The sequence below is a fragment of the Oncorhynchus gorbuscha genome, linkage group LG14 (assembly GCF_021184085.1).
Source record: "Oncorhynchus gorbuscha isolate QuinsamMale2020 ecotype Even-year linkage group LG14, OgorEven_v1.0, whole genome shotgun sequence".
NCBI classification, from domain to species: domain Eukaryota; kingdom Metazoa; phylum Chordata; class Actinopteri; order Salmoniformes; family Salmonidae; genus Oncorhynchus; species Oncorhynchus gorbuscha.
In genome coordinates, this window is record NC_060186.1 from 28,509,297 (window position 1) to 28,523,057 (window position 13,761).

General features: G+C 44.4%; 1 long non-coding RNA gene across 1 annotated transcript in view; it reads left to right on the plus strand.

Moving 5' to 3' along the window:
* LOC123994748 overlaps positions 1 to 7,079 on the plus strand; it is a 62,435-nt gene extending 55,356 nt beyond the window's left edge. Inside the window, exon 5 of the long non-coding RNA XR_006831707.1 lies at positions 3,980 to 7,079. This is a non-coding gene — a long non-coding RNA (uncharacterized LOC123994748). The remainder of the gene's footprint in view (positions 1 to 3,979) is intronic.
* The last annotated feature ends 6,682 nt before the right edge of the window (positions 7,080 to 13,761 follow it).

Sequence of the window (13,761 nt, forward strand, 5' to 3'; positions counted from 1 at the left end):
TTCGAGGCACTCTTGCGTCTATTCGCCAGCGCTTTTGGTGGCCGACTCAGGAGCGTGACACGCGCCGTTTCGTGGCTGCCTGTTCGGACTGCGCGCAGACTAAGTCGGGTAACTCCCCTCCTGCCGGTCGTCTCAGACCGCTCCCCATTCCTTCTCGACCATGGTCTCACATTGCCTTAGACTTCATTACCGGTCTGCCTTTGTCTGCGGGGAAGACTGTGATTCTGACGGTTGTCGATAGGTTCTCTAAGGCGGCACATTTCATTCCCCTCGCTAAACTTCCTTCCGCTAAGGAGACGGCACAAATCATTATTGAGAATGTATTCAGAATTCATGGCCTCCCGTTAGACGCCGTTTCAGACAGAGGTCCGCAATTCACGTCACAGTTTTGGAGGGAGTTCTGTCGTTTGATTGGTGCGTCCGTCAGTCTCTCTTCCGGGTTTCATCCCCAGTCTAACGGTCAAGCAGAGAGGGCCAATCAGACGATTGGTCGCATACTACGCAGCCTTTCTTTCAGAAACCCTGCGTCTTGGGCAGAACAGCTCCCTGGGCAGAATACGCTCACAATTCGCTTCCTTCGTCTGCTACCGGGTTATCTCCGTTTCAGAGTAGTCTGGGTTACCAGCCTCCTCTGTTCTCATCCCAGCTTGCCGAGTCCAGCGTTCCCTCCGCTCAAGCGTTTGTCCAACGTTGTGAGCGCACCTGGAGGAGGGTGAGGTCTGCACTTTGCCGTTACAGGGCACAGACGGTGAGAGCCGCCAATAAACGCAGGATTAAGAGTCCAAGGTATTGTTGCGGCCAGAGAGTGTGGCTTTCCACTCGCAACCTTCCTCTTACGACAGCTTCTCGTAAGTTGACTCCGCGGTTCATTGGTCCGTTCCGTGTCTCCCAGGTCGTCAATCCTGTCGCTGTGCGACTGCTTCTTCCGCGACATCTTCGTCGCGTCCATCCTGTCTTCCATGTCTCCTGTGTTAAGCCCTTTCTTCGCACCCCCGTTCGTCTTCCCTCCCCCCTCCCGTCCTTGTCGAGAGCGCACCTATTTACAAGGTACATAAAATTATGGACATGCGTTCTCGGGGACGGGGTCACCAATACCTAGTGGATTGGGAGGGTTACGGTCCTGAGGAGAGGAGTTGGGTTCCGTCTCGGGACGTGCTGGACCGTTCGCTCATCGATGATTTCCTCCGTTGCCGCCAGGATTCCTCCTCGAGTGCGCCAGGAGGCGCTCGGTGAGTGGGGGGTACTGTCATGTTTGTCATTTATTGTCATGTCTTGTCCCTGTGCTCCCCATGCTATTCGTTTCCCTCTGCTGGTCTTGTTTGGTTCTATCCTTCTCTCTCCCCCTCCCTCTCTCACTCTCTCGCTCTCTCTTCTCTCTGTCGTTCCGTTCCTGCTCCCAGCTGTTCCTATTCCCCTAATCATCATTTAGTCTTCCCACACCTGTTCCCGATCCTTTCCCCTGATTAGACTCCCTATTTATTCCTTTGTGATCCGTTCCTGTTCTGTCGGTTCCTCGTATTGTATTCACCATGTTGTGATTGCGTTTCGCCCTGTCCTGTCGTGTTTTTTGCCGTGATTGTGTATCACCCTGTCCTGTCGTGTTTTGTGCCTTCATCAGACGCTGCGTGTGAGCAGGTGTCTCAGTCGACTACGGCCTGCGCCTACCCGAAGCGACCTGCAGTCTGTGGCCGCTTCTCCAGTTGTTTTCCCCTCTACAGATCTAGAGGATGTCAGTTATTCCGTTTTGAACATTATTAAACTCTGTTTCTGTTAAGTCGCTTTTGGGTCCTCTTTTACCTGCATGACAAATACTACAATCATACGACCGGTGAGGAGGAAGGGAGTTGGCTCGGGACCGACTGAAGACCGTGCGCAGATCATGATATTCCTCCGGCACTCCTGTCAAATCGCCAGGTTCCTCCTGAGAAGTAGGGACAGAAGAAATGGGAGGGATGGCAGACATTAAACACTTCACATGACAAGAAACGTTCCAGGATAGGATAGAATTACTAGACCAATTAATAGAAGGATTATGACATACAAGCCAGGGGTGACCCAAAACAACAGGTGTAAACGGTGAACGGAAAATCAAAAAAGACATAGTCTCACTGTGGTTACCAGATACTGTGAGAGTTAAAGGTAGTGTCTCAAATTTGATACTGGGAAGATGACTACCATCTAAGGCAAACATGGGCGTAGGCCTGTCTAACGGTCTGAAAGGAATGTTATGTTTCCGAGCCCATGCTTCGTCCATGAAACAACCCTCAGCCCCAGAGTCAATCAAAGCACTGCATGTAGCACCCGAACCGGTCCAGCGTAGATGGACCGACATAGTAGTACAAGATCTAGATGAAGGGACCTGAGTAGTAGCGCTCACCAGTAGCCCTCCGCTTACTGATGGGCTCTGGCCTCTTACTGGACATGAAATAACAAAATGTCCAGCAACTCCGCAATAGAGGCACAGGCGGTTGGTGATCCTCTGTTCCCTCTCCTTATTCGAGATGCGAATCCCTCCCAGCTGCATGGGCTCAGTCTCAAAGCCAGAGGAGGGAGATGGTTGCGATGCGGAGCAGGGAAACACCGTTGATGCGAGCTCTCTTCCACGAGCCCGGTGACGAAGATCTACCCGTCGTTCTATGCGGATGGCGAGAGCAATCAAAGAGTCCACATCTGAAGGAACCTCCCGGGAGAGAATCTCATCCTTAACCGCTGCGTGGAGTCCCTCCAGAAAACGAGCGAGCAGCGCCGGCTCGTTCCACTCACTAGAGGCAGCAAGAGTGCGAAACTCAATGGAATAATCCGTTATGGACCGTTCACCTTGGCATAAGGAAGCCAGGGCCCTAGAAGCCTCCTCACCAAAAACTGAACGGTCAAAAACCCGAATCATCTCCTCTTTAAAGTTCTGGAATCTGTTAGAGCAATCAGCCCTTGCCTCCCAGATAGCTGTGCCCCATTCTCGAGCCCGGCCAGTAAGGAGTGAAATGACGTAAGCAACCCGAGCTCTCTCTCTAGAGTATGTGTGGGGTTGGAGAGAGAACACAATCTCACACTGCGTGAGAAAGGAGCGGCACTCAGTGGGCTGCCCGGAGTAGCAAGGTGGGTTATTAACCCTGGGTTCTGGAGGCTCGGCAGGCCAGGGAGTAACAGGTGGCACGAGACGTAGACTCTGGAACTGTCCAGAGAGGTCGGAAACCTGAGCGGCCAGGTTCTCCACGGCATGGCGAGCAGCAGACAATTCCTGCTCGTGTCTGCCGAGCATGGCTCCTTGGAACTCGACGGCAGTGTAACGAGCGTCTGAAGTCGCTGGGTCCATTCCTTGGTCGGTTCCTTCTGTCATGCAGGTAAAAGAGGACCCAAAAGCGACTTAACAGAAACAGAGTTTAATAATGTTCAAAACGGAATAACTGACATCCTCTAGATTTGTAGAGGGGAAAACAACTGGAGAAGCGGCCACAGACTGCAGGTCGCTTCGGGTAGGCGCAGGCCGTAGTCGACTGAGACACCTGCTCACACGCAGCGTCTGATGAAGGCACAAAACACGACAGGACAGGGTGATACACAATCACGGCAAAAAACACGACAGGACAGGGCGAAACGCAATCACAGCATGGTGAATACAATACAAGGAACCGACGGCACAGGAACGGATCACAAAGGAATAAATAGGGAGTCTAATCAGGGGAAAGGATCGGGAACAGGTGTGGGAAGACTAAATGATGATTAGGGGAATAGGAACAGCTGGGAGCAGGAACGGAACGACAGAGAGAAGAGAGAGCGAGAGAGTGAGAGAGGGAGGGGGAGAGAGAAGGATAGAACCAAACAAGACCAGCAGAGGGAAACGAATAGCATGGGGAGCACAGGGACAAGACATGACAATAAATGACAAACATGACACTGACATGCACTGTAAACTGTGGGACCTTATATAGACAGGTGTGTCACTTTCTAAATAATTTCCAATCAATTGTATTTACCACAGGTGGACTCCAATCAAGTTGGAAAAACATCTCAAGGATGACCAATGGAAACAAGTCTCATAGCAAAATATCTGAATACGGCCTACAAAAAGGCAAAAGACCTCCTGCGGGGACTGGGGCTGGGATTAATTTTTTTAATTTTTTAAAAGTTAATAATATATAAATATAGGACAAAACATACATCACGACAAGAGAGGCAACACAACACTACATAAGAACAGGCCTAAGACAACAACATAGTAAGGCAGCAACACATGGCAACTCAGCATGGTAGCAACACACCATGGTGGCAGCACAAAACCTGGTACAAACATTATTGGGCTCCAAAAAAATTGAAATTACATGATTTTATACTAATACAATTTCTCAAATAAATAACAAGTGTTTAACAAGTGTTGAATTCGGGGTAAAAGGGGTGTTGGATATGGGAACATTTCAGTTAAACTGAGTATACAGAAGGATGGAAATGTTTTGAAAATGTATTTAAATGTTTCCTGAAGGACAGGGAAAGAAAATGGAGAGGAAACATTTTAATGGGGACGTATGCCCTGTATACTGACTTTTTCTCGTGAGGCCTGATCAATCTCAGTAGAAATTATCGGAACAGGGGGGGGTTTAATTATAAAATGAATGAGAAACACCAGTCTCTAGTCAAATTGTGCCATTACTTTAAGAGCTTATTATTATTTGCGTAGGGAGTTATAAAGAGTTGTAATTCTAAGTTGATTAGTTATTCGAATTTGTTTATTTTTGATTTAACATTGTTGTTTTTGAATCACGTGTTCGACGGGGTAAATGACCCGTTTCCTGACTTCCTGGTCTTTGTGTAAATATACAGAAGTACTGTGTTTAGTCTGCAAATAGAAGGGAAAATATATGTTAATAAGGGATGACAGTTATTTCAAATGGATTGTGATGTGTATTGCTGATTTGATTTGATGTTTTAGTTTCGATACAAAATTCACCAGATTGGGATACTGGAGTGTGAGATTCTGCGAGGGGTTAGGGTGCTAACTTCATGATCTGGTAACTCTTCCAAGAGTTTGCCAGTTGAATAAGGGAGTATGGATCCATTTTGAAAATGGTTTCAACAGTAACAGTATGTTGGTATGCTCTTTGACATTTGTCGTAGAGATAACGTTATTAAGAAAAGGTTCATGTAGTAATTCATCATATAATCAATACTTGTCTGGATTTCCTGAAACAGAAATGAATTGAGCTAAACTGTTGTTGTGATCTGTGCTTTTTTGAGGTTATCATGGAAGGTGACGTCAGATCGTGTCTTCATGCATGGCAGGAATGATTTGACCACAGACAGTATATGTGAATCTCAAAACCCTCCCTAAGTGTATGGTCTAACAGGGATGATGTGTGCTAAATTGATGAACTGGAATTCGAATCCTGGACTCAACGTAAGCACTAAGGACTGTCATTCTAAATTTGGGTTGGATAATTTATAAAATGTTTTAGTTATGATTTGGATATAGCGAGAGAGAGTTGCTACAGAATGGTGAGGGGTGGGGGTGCTGCTAACATTTATTTGGCCGAGAGAGTCTCCAGAAACCTTATCTCTAAGTGTCATCCTAAAGGGAGGTGGTTTGTTAGGGTAATCACTGGATGATAGCATGGGACAACCATGAAAGTTTTTTGTTCTCTTTTGTTTTACCATGTACTCAGAATGTGTATGTTAAATCGCATCAGTAGGTGATGCTAAGTTATTAAACATGTACTATTTCTCTTTCTTTTTCAAGTCAATATGTTTTTAGGTTTCGTGGAACATAAGAGTGTTCATTGTTCCAGAGGAGGGACTGATGTATATTGACTAATTGATTTGAGAATGTTTTAGTATGTTTATAACTGTGGAAAAGCATTAGGAGTAGTGACTGGTTTGTTATGGGTTAGGTGTAATGATAGAGGAGTATCATTCCCAGAGACTGTATATTGTTATAGGAGATAGCTCTTAGGAGAGAGAGGACAGCTAAAAGCTAACTGTATACAATATGGGGATTTAACTGAACATTACACATACCCAAATCATGGTGAGAGTAGAAGAGATAGTGATGGCATTTCAGACACTATGGTAAACTTGCAGGAAACCTGTGACTCAGAGTTTTGTTAGGTTGTAATTTTTTCCCAAATCATTCATCTTTTTCCAAATTTTTAACAGCAAATTTCTAACATTTGACAGATTACATGTAGGAGTTATTCTCACGGCAATCACGGTAGGGACAGTAACTGAAGGAGCAGTATTACTAGCGAAGTATGCTATATTGGAATTGGATTACTGAGCAAGTGTGGGCTATTGTGAGACTATGGTCATGGGCCATGTTAGTAGTAGCAGGGGTTACTTTAGTAGCATTGCTGAGAAGGGTCAGGCAAGCGGGTACAGAGTCCAGAAACAGACAAGGGTCAAAACCGGGAGGACTACAAAAAGGAGAATAGCAAAAAGTAGGAGAACGGGAAAACTTGGTTGACTTGGAAAACATACAAGACGAACTGGCACAGAGGGACAGGATGGGCGGACAGGTGTGGGCAGCTTGGTTGAAGAGCATGCATTTAGTTTTACTTGCATTTAAGAGCAGTTGGAGGCCAGGGAATGAGAGTTGTATGGTATTGAAGCTGGAGGTTAGTTAACACAGTGTCCAAAGAAGGGCCAGAAGTATACAGAATGGTGTCGTCTGCGTAGAGGTGGACCAGAGAATCACCAGCAGCAAGAGCGACATCATTGATGTCATTCCATATAAAGGAGTGAGAAGTTAATGGTTCTCTGTAGAAAGACATAGTGGCAGTGGAATGTGCTGAGTGGATGGGAGGGAGTCATGGGAGTGCCATAGGTGATATGAGAGGACATCTGTGGATTAGGTGAAGGAGGAGTTGAGGTCAGAAGGTCAGGAGGTCAGGAGGTCAGGTCAGATCACCTGAAGGGAGAAATAATGGTTTATTATCCTGTTACCCTCTTCCTGTCAAACCATAAGATGTAAGGATAGGAGAGAAGGAGGGGTGCCGTATATATTTTTATTTATTTATTTCACCTTTATTTAACCAGGTAGTCAAGTTGAGAAAAAGTTATCATTTATAATTGCGACCTGGTTATATACTCTATGTCTTCGTCTGAATTACAGCTGTAACGACCCTTCGGGAAGAATAAAACTTGGTTAAGCTCCTCTAGTGTCCGTGAGTTATTTACTCTGAAAAATTAGAACCTAACACAAGTAATATAAAATAATTTCCAACATTTTTGGAGCATACAATGTATTTGTTTTATTTATTTCTTAAACTTTTTTGCTACTTTATCAAGGATGTCTATCATTTTTGACCTGACTGTAGTTATTTTTGCCTGTAGCTGTAAGTGATAAATATTGATTGTTAGAGATATATAGTAGACCAAGTCAACTTCTTGTCAATATCTGCTTGTTAGCAATACTACTTAACGTGCCATGGTTGCTGTTATTTGCCATGCTGGACTTTAGGCTATCCTTTGACATGGTCTGTTTTATTGATTTCACCTTATGATCTCAATCAACTTTGGTAATCAATGTTGTTGTCGTTCCAAATTGTCTAGTTTATAGAGGTATATTATCGGTTAGCATTTGTTGCTTTGACTTGTGCTTGGCTCAGAGATGTTTCTTTACCTACTGCGATCCAAAAATATACCTCCAGGGAGTCTGGATTATGGACCCCTAGGGAATAGCCTAACTGAAGGCACAATGACCTCTGAAGTGATCGGGAGATAATAAAATAATAAAATAATGTATAATAAAATGTATTTATAAAGCCCTTTTTACATCATCCGATGTCACAAAGTGCAATACAGTGCCTTGCTAAAGTATTCATCCCTCTTGGCGTTCTTCCCACACTGCTGCATTACAACCTGTAATTTACTTGGATTTTTATATGGATTTCATGTAATGGACATACACAAAATAGTCCAAATTGGTGAAGTGAAAAATAAATAATTGTTTCAGGAAAATCAAAAAAATAACCAACGGAAAAGTGGTGCCTGTGTATGTATTCGCCCCTTTGCTATGAAGCCCCTAAATAAGATCTGATGTAACCAATTACCTTCAGAAGTCACATAATTAGTTAAATAAAGTCCATCTGTGTGCAATCTAAGTGTCACATGATCTCAATATATATACACCTGTTCCGAAAGACCCCCAGAGTCTGCAACACCATTAAGCAAGGGGCACCACCAAGCAAGCGGCACCATGAAGATCAAGGAGCTCTCCCAGGTCAGAGACAAAGTTGTGGAGAAGTACAGATCAGGGTTGGGTTCTAAAAAAATATCAGAAACATTAAACATCCCACAGAGCACCATTAAATCCATTATTAAAAAAAGGAAAGAATATGGCTCCACAACAAACTTGCCAAGAGAGGGCCACCCAACAAAACTCATGGACCAGGCAAGGAGGGCATTAATCAGAGAGGCAACAAAGAGACTAAAGATAAACCTAAAGGAGCTGCAAAGCTCCACAGCGGAGATTGGAGTATCTGTCCATAGGGCCACGTTAAGCTGCACTCTCCACAGAGCTGGGCTTTACAGAAGAGTGGCCAGAAAAAAATGAAAAGAATAAGCAAACACGTTTGGTGTTCACTAAAAGGCATGTGGGAGACTCCCCAAACATATGGAAGAAGGTACTCTGGTCAGATGAGACTAAAATGTTGCTTTTTGGCCATCAAGGAAAATGCTATGTCTGTCGCAAACCTAACACTTCCCATCACCCCGAGAATACCATCCCCACAGTGAAGCATACGATAGACTGGTGATTATAGGTTCTCCCATGTCTCATGTCATGTCTGATCCTCTCTGTGTCTCTCAGGCCGCACCACGTAGGTGGATCAGGTCTGTCTGTGATTACTCCCAAATATGTAGCCGAACACACACATACACGCGCACACACACACTCACACGTGGATTCAGTACAGGGGTGGGGAAACTCGAGGGCCACATCGAGATTTTGAAATTCAACGGAGGGCCGCATTTTGTGGGGGACTAATTGTTTGTTAAAATAATTTTGCAGGGGCCTCCTGAGTGGCGCAGTGGTCTCAGGCAGTGCTTGAGGCGTCATTACAGACCCGGGTTCGGTCCCAGGCTGTGTCCAGCCCGGCGGGCCGGATACCTTGTCCCACCTTGATCTAGTAGCATGTGATGAAAAACAAACATCATATTTAAACTGAAGAGATCGTTTACTGTCAGGACTTAAGTGAGATGATGGGTGTAATTGGAATTGAGGTAAACAGGAACTTGCATGCTTCTGTCTCTGCAACAATGCAGTGATTGTTGGCCTCTTTCCTGGAAGTAGTGAGGCATTTACCTGGCAAAGACTATGAGGGATTTGCGTCAGAGGCAATTCCATGGTAACAGAATGAAACCGATTTTTCACCTTAAAATATATGCCAAATAAAAACCAGTGATTACAAAGTTAAACATATCATACAACTCTATGCACAAGGACTACTTTTAACCATTTCCACAGAACATTTGATAAAAACAGCGGAGAGAAAGACTTTCCTAACAGAATTATGTAAAAATCTCCCTCAGTTTTTATGTGACAAAGTTTTTCAAAAACTCAAAAAATGTCTGCAGAAAGAATGGGGTGTCAGTGTAACAGTATAATTTTAAACCGTCCCCTCGCCCATACCCGGGCGCGAACCAGGGACCTTCTGCACACATCAACAACAGTCACCCACGAAGCATCGTTACCCATCGCTCCACAAAAGCCGCGGCCCTTGCAGAGCAAGGGGAACTACTACTTCAAGGTCTCAGAGCAAGTGACGTAACCGATTGAAACGCTATTTAGCGCACACCGCTCACTAAGCTAGCCGTTTCACATCCGTTACACTCACCCCCCTTTTGACCTTCCTCCTTTTTCTGCAGCAACAAGTAATCCGGGTCAACAGCATCAATGTAACAGAATAACTTTACGTCCGTCCCCTCGAGCCTCTGCACACATCGACAACAGTCACCCTCGAAGCATCGTTACCCATCGCTCCACAAAAGCCGTGGCCCTTGCAGAGCAAGGGGAACTACTACTTCAAGGTCTCAGAGCAAGTGACGTAACCGATTGAAACGCTATTTAGCGCACAACGCTAACTAAGCTAGCCATTTCACATCCGTTACATCAGCTATGATATGACACCTTGAATTTGTTAATTGAACTACAGTAAGTGAAATGGATTAACAACTGGTAACAGAATAACATCATGTGTCCCTGATCTGTACTATACAGAAATGCATTATTATGCAAAGTACAGTACAGAACAGCACAGCAAAGTAGTTTTAATTCAGTACAGTATACACTGAGTGCACAAAACATTAGGAACACCTGTTCTTTCCATGACATAGACCGACCAGGTGAAAGCTATGATCCCTTATTGATTTCACTTGTTAAATCCACTTCAATCGTTTTTCACACTCAACAGTTTCCTGTGTGTATCATGATTGCTACACCAGCCAAAGGACATCCAGCCAACTTGACACAACTGTGGGAAGCACTGGAGTCAACATGGGCCAGCATCCCTGTGGAACGCTTTCGAGACCTTGAAGAGTCCATGCACCACCCAACGAATTGAGGCTGTTCTGAGGGCAAAAAGGGGTGCGGCTCAATATTAGGAAGGTGTTCCTAATGTTTTGTACACTCTGTGTAGTTTAGTAGATTACAGTACAATACAATGACGTACATTATACTGTACTCTAATGTGCTCTACTGTACTGTTCTGTAATGTGCTGTCCAGACTTTTGAAACACAGACGGCTATGATTGGTTCAGATTTGGACTGACCAAGTATCAACTACTTGTTAACGTCCATGGAGCACATGTTTTCGGTCAGTGCTCAAATGTTGAGGACGCTGCCCACTGGCCACAGACGTCAATTCCACGTTTATTCCAAGTTGGTTCAACGTCATTTCATTGAAATTAAATATAAACGTCTATATTAGTTGGCAAGGGTCTTAACTTCAACATTATTGTGTTTTGATGTATTTCTAATACCTTTAAAACCATTCTCTGGTAGATGTTTTCTAAGAGGACAGATGTGAACAGCTGGTTAATTGACTTCAGTCTCAGTTTTGGACGGAGCTCAGACGAAATCAGTAAAGAGTCTGGGATCGAGCGTCTCGGTAGATTTACTTGGAAATGTGCTGTTGCTGGGAACCTCTGTGTATGTCTGTATCAATCCGTGTTTGGAAAGATCATCATTCATACTGTGATCTACAATAATTGGTGGTAGCAAAAAAGTGGATGCCGTAGCAGTAGCTTTATCTAAAGTGTCTATAGCTAAATAATAACAAAACTTAGATACAACTGCCTCTTGCGATCAACATCTGACAGCTGATCAATAGCGATGAACCAAAGAACCCTAGACAGTCTATTGTATGTCCAGACCTTCAAGGGTCATTGCAGGACGAAGTGTTAGCTACAGAGGGGGGATATTCACCCACAGTGCTAGAATGTCTCCGGCAGATGTTTCCAACCACAGAGTAAGAAGAGAGGCAGCTGTGTGTGTTTTAGTTAGTCAGATCTAGTCCCACGCAGTGGAACCACACAGAGATAAATAGAGTATTGCAGTGCTGCAATGTCGTTTTTCATCACAAATGGGGCAGCTCCTTGTAATATGCTCCATCAAGCGACGCAGTGTTTTCCAGAGAAGTAGCAGTATTGAGTGAGTTTCGCAACGTCTGTCCCGCACCTGTGTCTACATCACATATTTTCCGGCATCCCTTCTGGTATAAACACTGAAGGGATGGACGTTCAGCTCCTTCCCCTCTAACTACTTGTAAGCTACCCTTCTTCCACTTTTTATTTTGAGATTTGCTAGACGCAATTATGTCTATGTCCAGTTTGGAGGAGTGTCTGTGCGAGCTGGTGAGACAATTCGAGAACCTTTACAACCCTTCGATGCGGTTGTATTTGGACAATCAAGCAAATGTCAACAGCTGGAGGGAGATATCACGGAATTTGAACACCGATACTGATATCAAAGAAACATGGAGAAAGATTCGGGACAGGTATGTTCACAATCTGAAAAGGATGAAGCAGAAGAGGTGTGGAGCTGCCACTGGTGTGTGTCTCACCGATTGGCTTCGTGTTCATGTAAAACATTGTCAGCAGACACCGACATGCGGCGGAGTCCTTTTGTACAGCTAGTGTGTTTGTGGCCTTATGTTTAGCAGACCTAGTTAGATTAATTGAAGTCAGCTGTTTTCTGGATAGGAGAGTTTGTGAGTGGGAAATATTCAGTGCCTGGGTTAACATAATGATAGCAGGGCTAGTTCAAACATCAGAAAACAGACAGTGTGCTGTGTGTGTGTGTGTTAATTAGATTGAGAAGTTTATGAAATCAGTTATTTTGGGTAAACATTTTAACTCAAAGGAGCCCATGGAGATATTTATAGATGGCTTGCATTGTATTCTAATGTATTTGCCATCTGCTTGTCAGGGGGAAGGGTTGGACAGTCCAGAGATTGAGCTGCCCCGGCCACTCTCACCGACACCCAACCCACTGTCTCTCTGCCCTGCATCTCCATCAACCACCCCATCTCCCCGACCCAGCTCCAATGGCTGGATGAGGAAGACAGCTGAGGATCCTTTGGACACTGACATTACACAGCGGGTGGATGACTTAAAGGGCAGCAGGAGTTACAGAAACAGCATCAGTGTCCAGCAAAGGCCATCTACAATGTCAATACCATGGATGGTGTCTATTCCTACTGATCAACGTCTCCCGTTTATTTCACCCCCAAAAACTCTTGTGCGCTTTAAAAACGTTTTAGGGTGGTGGGTAAATTACTGGGTTTTTTTATGCATGTTTTTTAATACTTATTTCCTCATTGTCATGTTACTGGTGTTTACTTAGTTATTTCTGGTATTTCCCCTTTCATCACACTTTTCACCTGTCTACTACATTGTTTTACATTGCACTTGTGGCAGAAAATATTACTGTTTTGAAATCAGTCACTCAGTAAACTTCTACTGCTTTGTACACGATTGTAGATCATTCTACCTCATTGTAGATGAGATTAATGTCTTGAGGTTCTAGCCTTATTGTCTACAGCTGGACAGATACTTTTCTTTTTGCTATAGCAAGAAAGTTCTCATTGAAAGGCCACTACACAACACAAGGTTAGTTAAATGTCTTGAGGGTCTAGCCTCCCGAAAAATATGAAAAACAAGGGATGTTGTAATTGTCATTATAGTACTCTTTATTGTAATTTGTCAAATGTGAATAAGAAAAAGAGCAAAACCAAGTGTGTAGCTCACAACATGACAGAATCAGTCATCCACCAGGAGAAGAGAGCGTATTTGTGCACACATTTTCCAAACCACACTCCAACATTTACAGTAGGGTGCCACGCGTGATAGCAGCATCCTGGAAAGCCACTTGACCTGCTGGTGTAAGGAAGTAGTCCTTGAGGTTGTTGTGCACGTCTATGACAACTCTGACGACATGTTTCTTGGGTCCAGAATGCTCGTGTCCCCTTGTACCACCTGTCTCCACTCTCCTGAAAGCAGGTGGGTGTGGAGTGGTCAATAAACGTGGGGTGGATGTACCGTGTTGATGAATCTGTATTGTTAATGTCTGTGGTGCAAAGGTAGTTGTGGAAGGCCGCATAGGCATGCACAATGGTCTCAGCTTTCTCTGGGTCAACCTCAGGGGCTCGTCCCAGGATCCTCCATCTTGCAGCAAGGATCCCAAAGCAGTTGTCTGAAATTCTTCTGGCTCTTGAGTGGCGACAGTTGTGGATCTTCATGGTGTCAAGATTGCCAAAAAAACAAGTGTTTCCA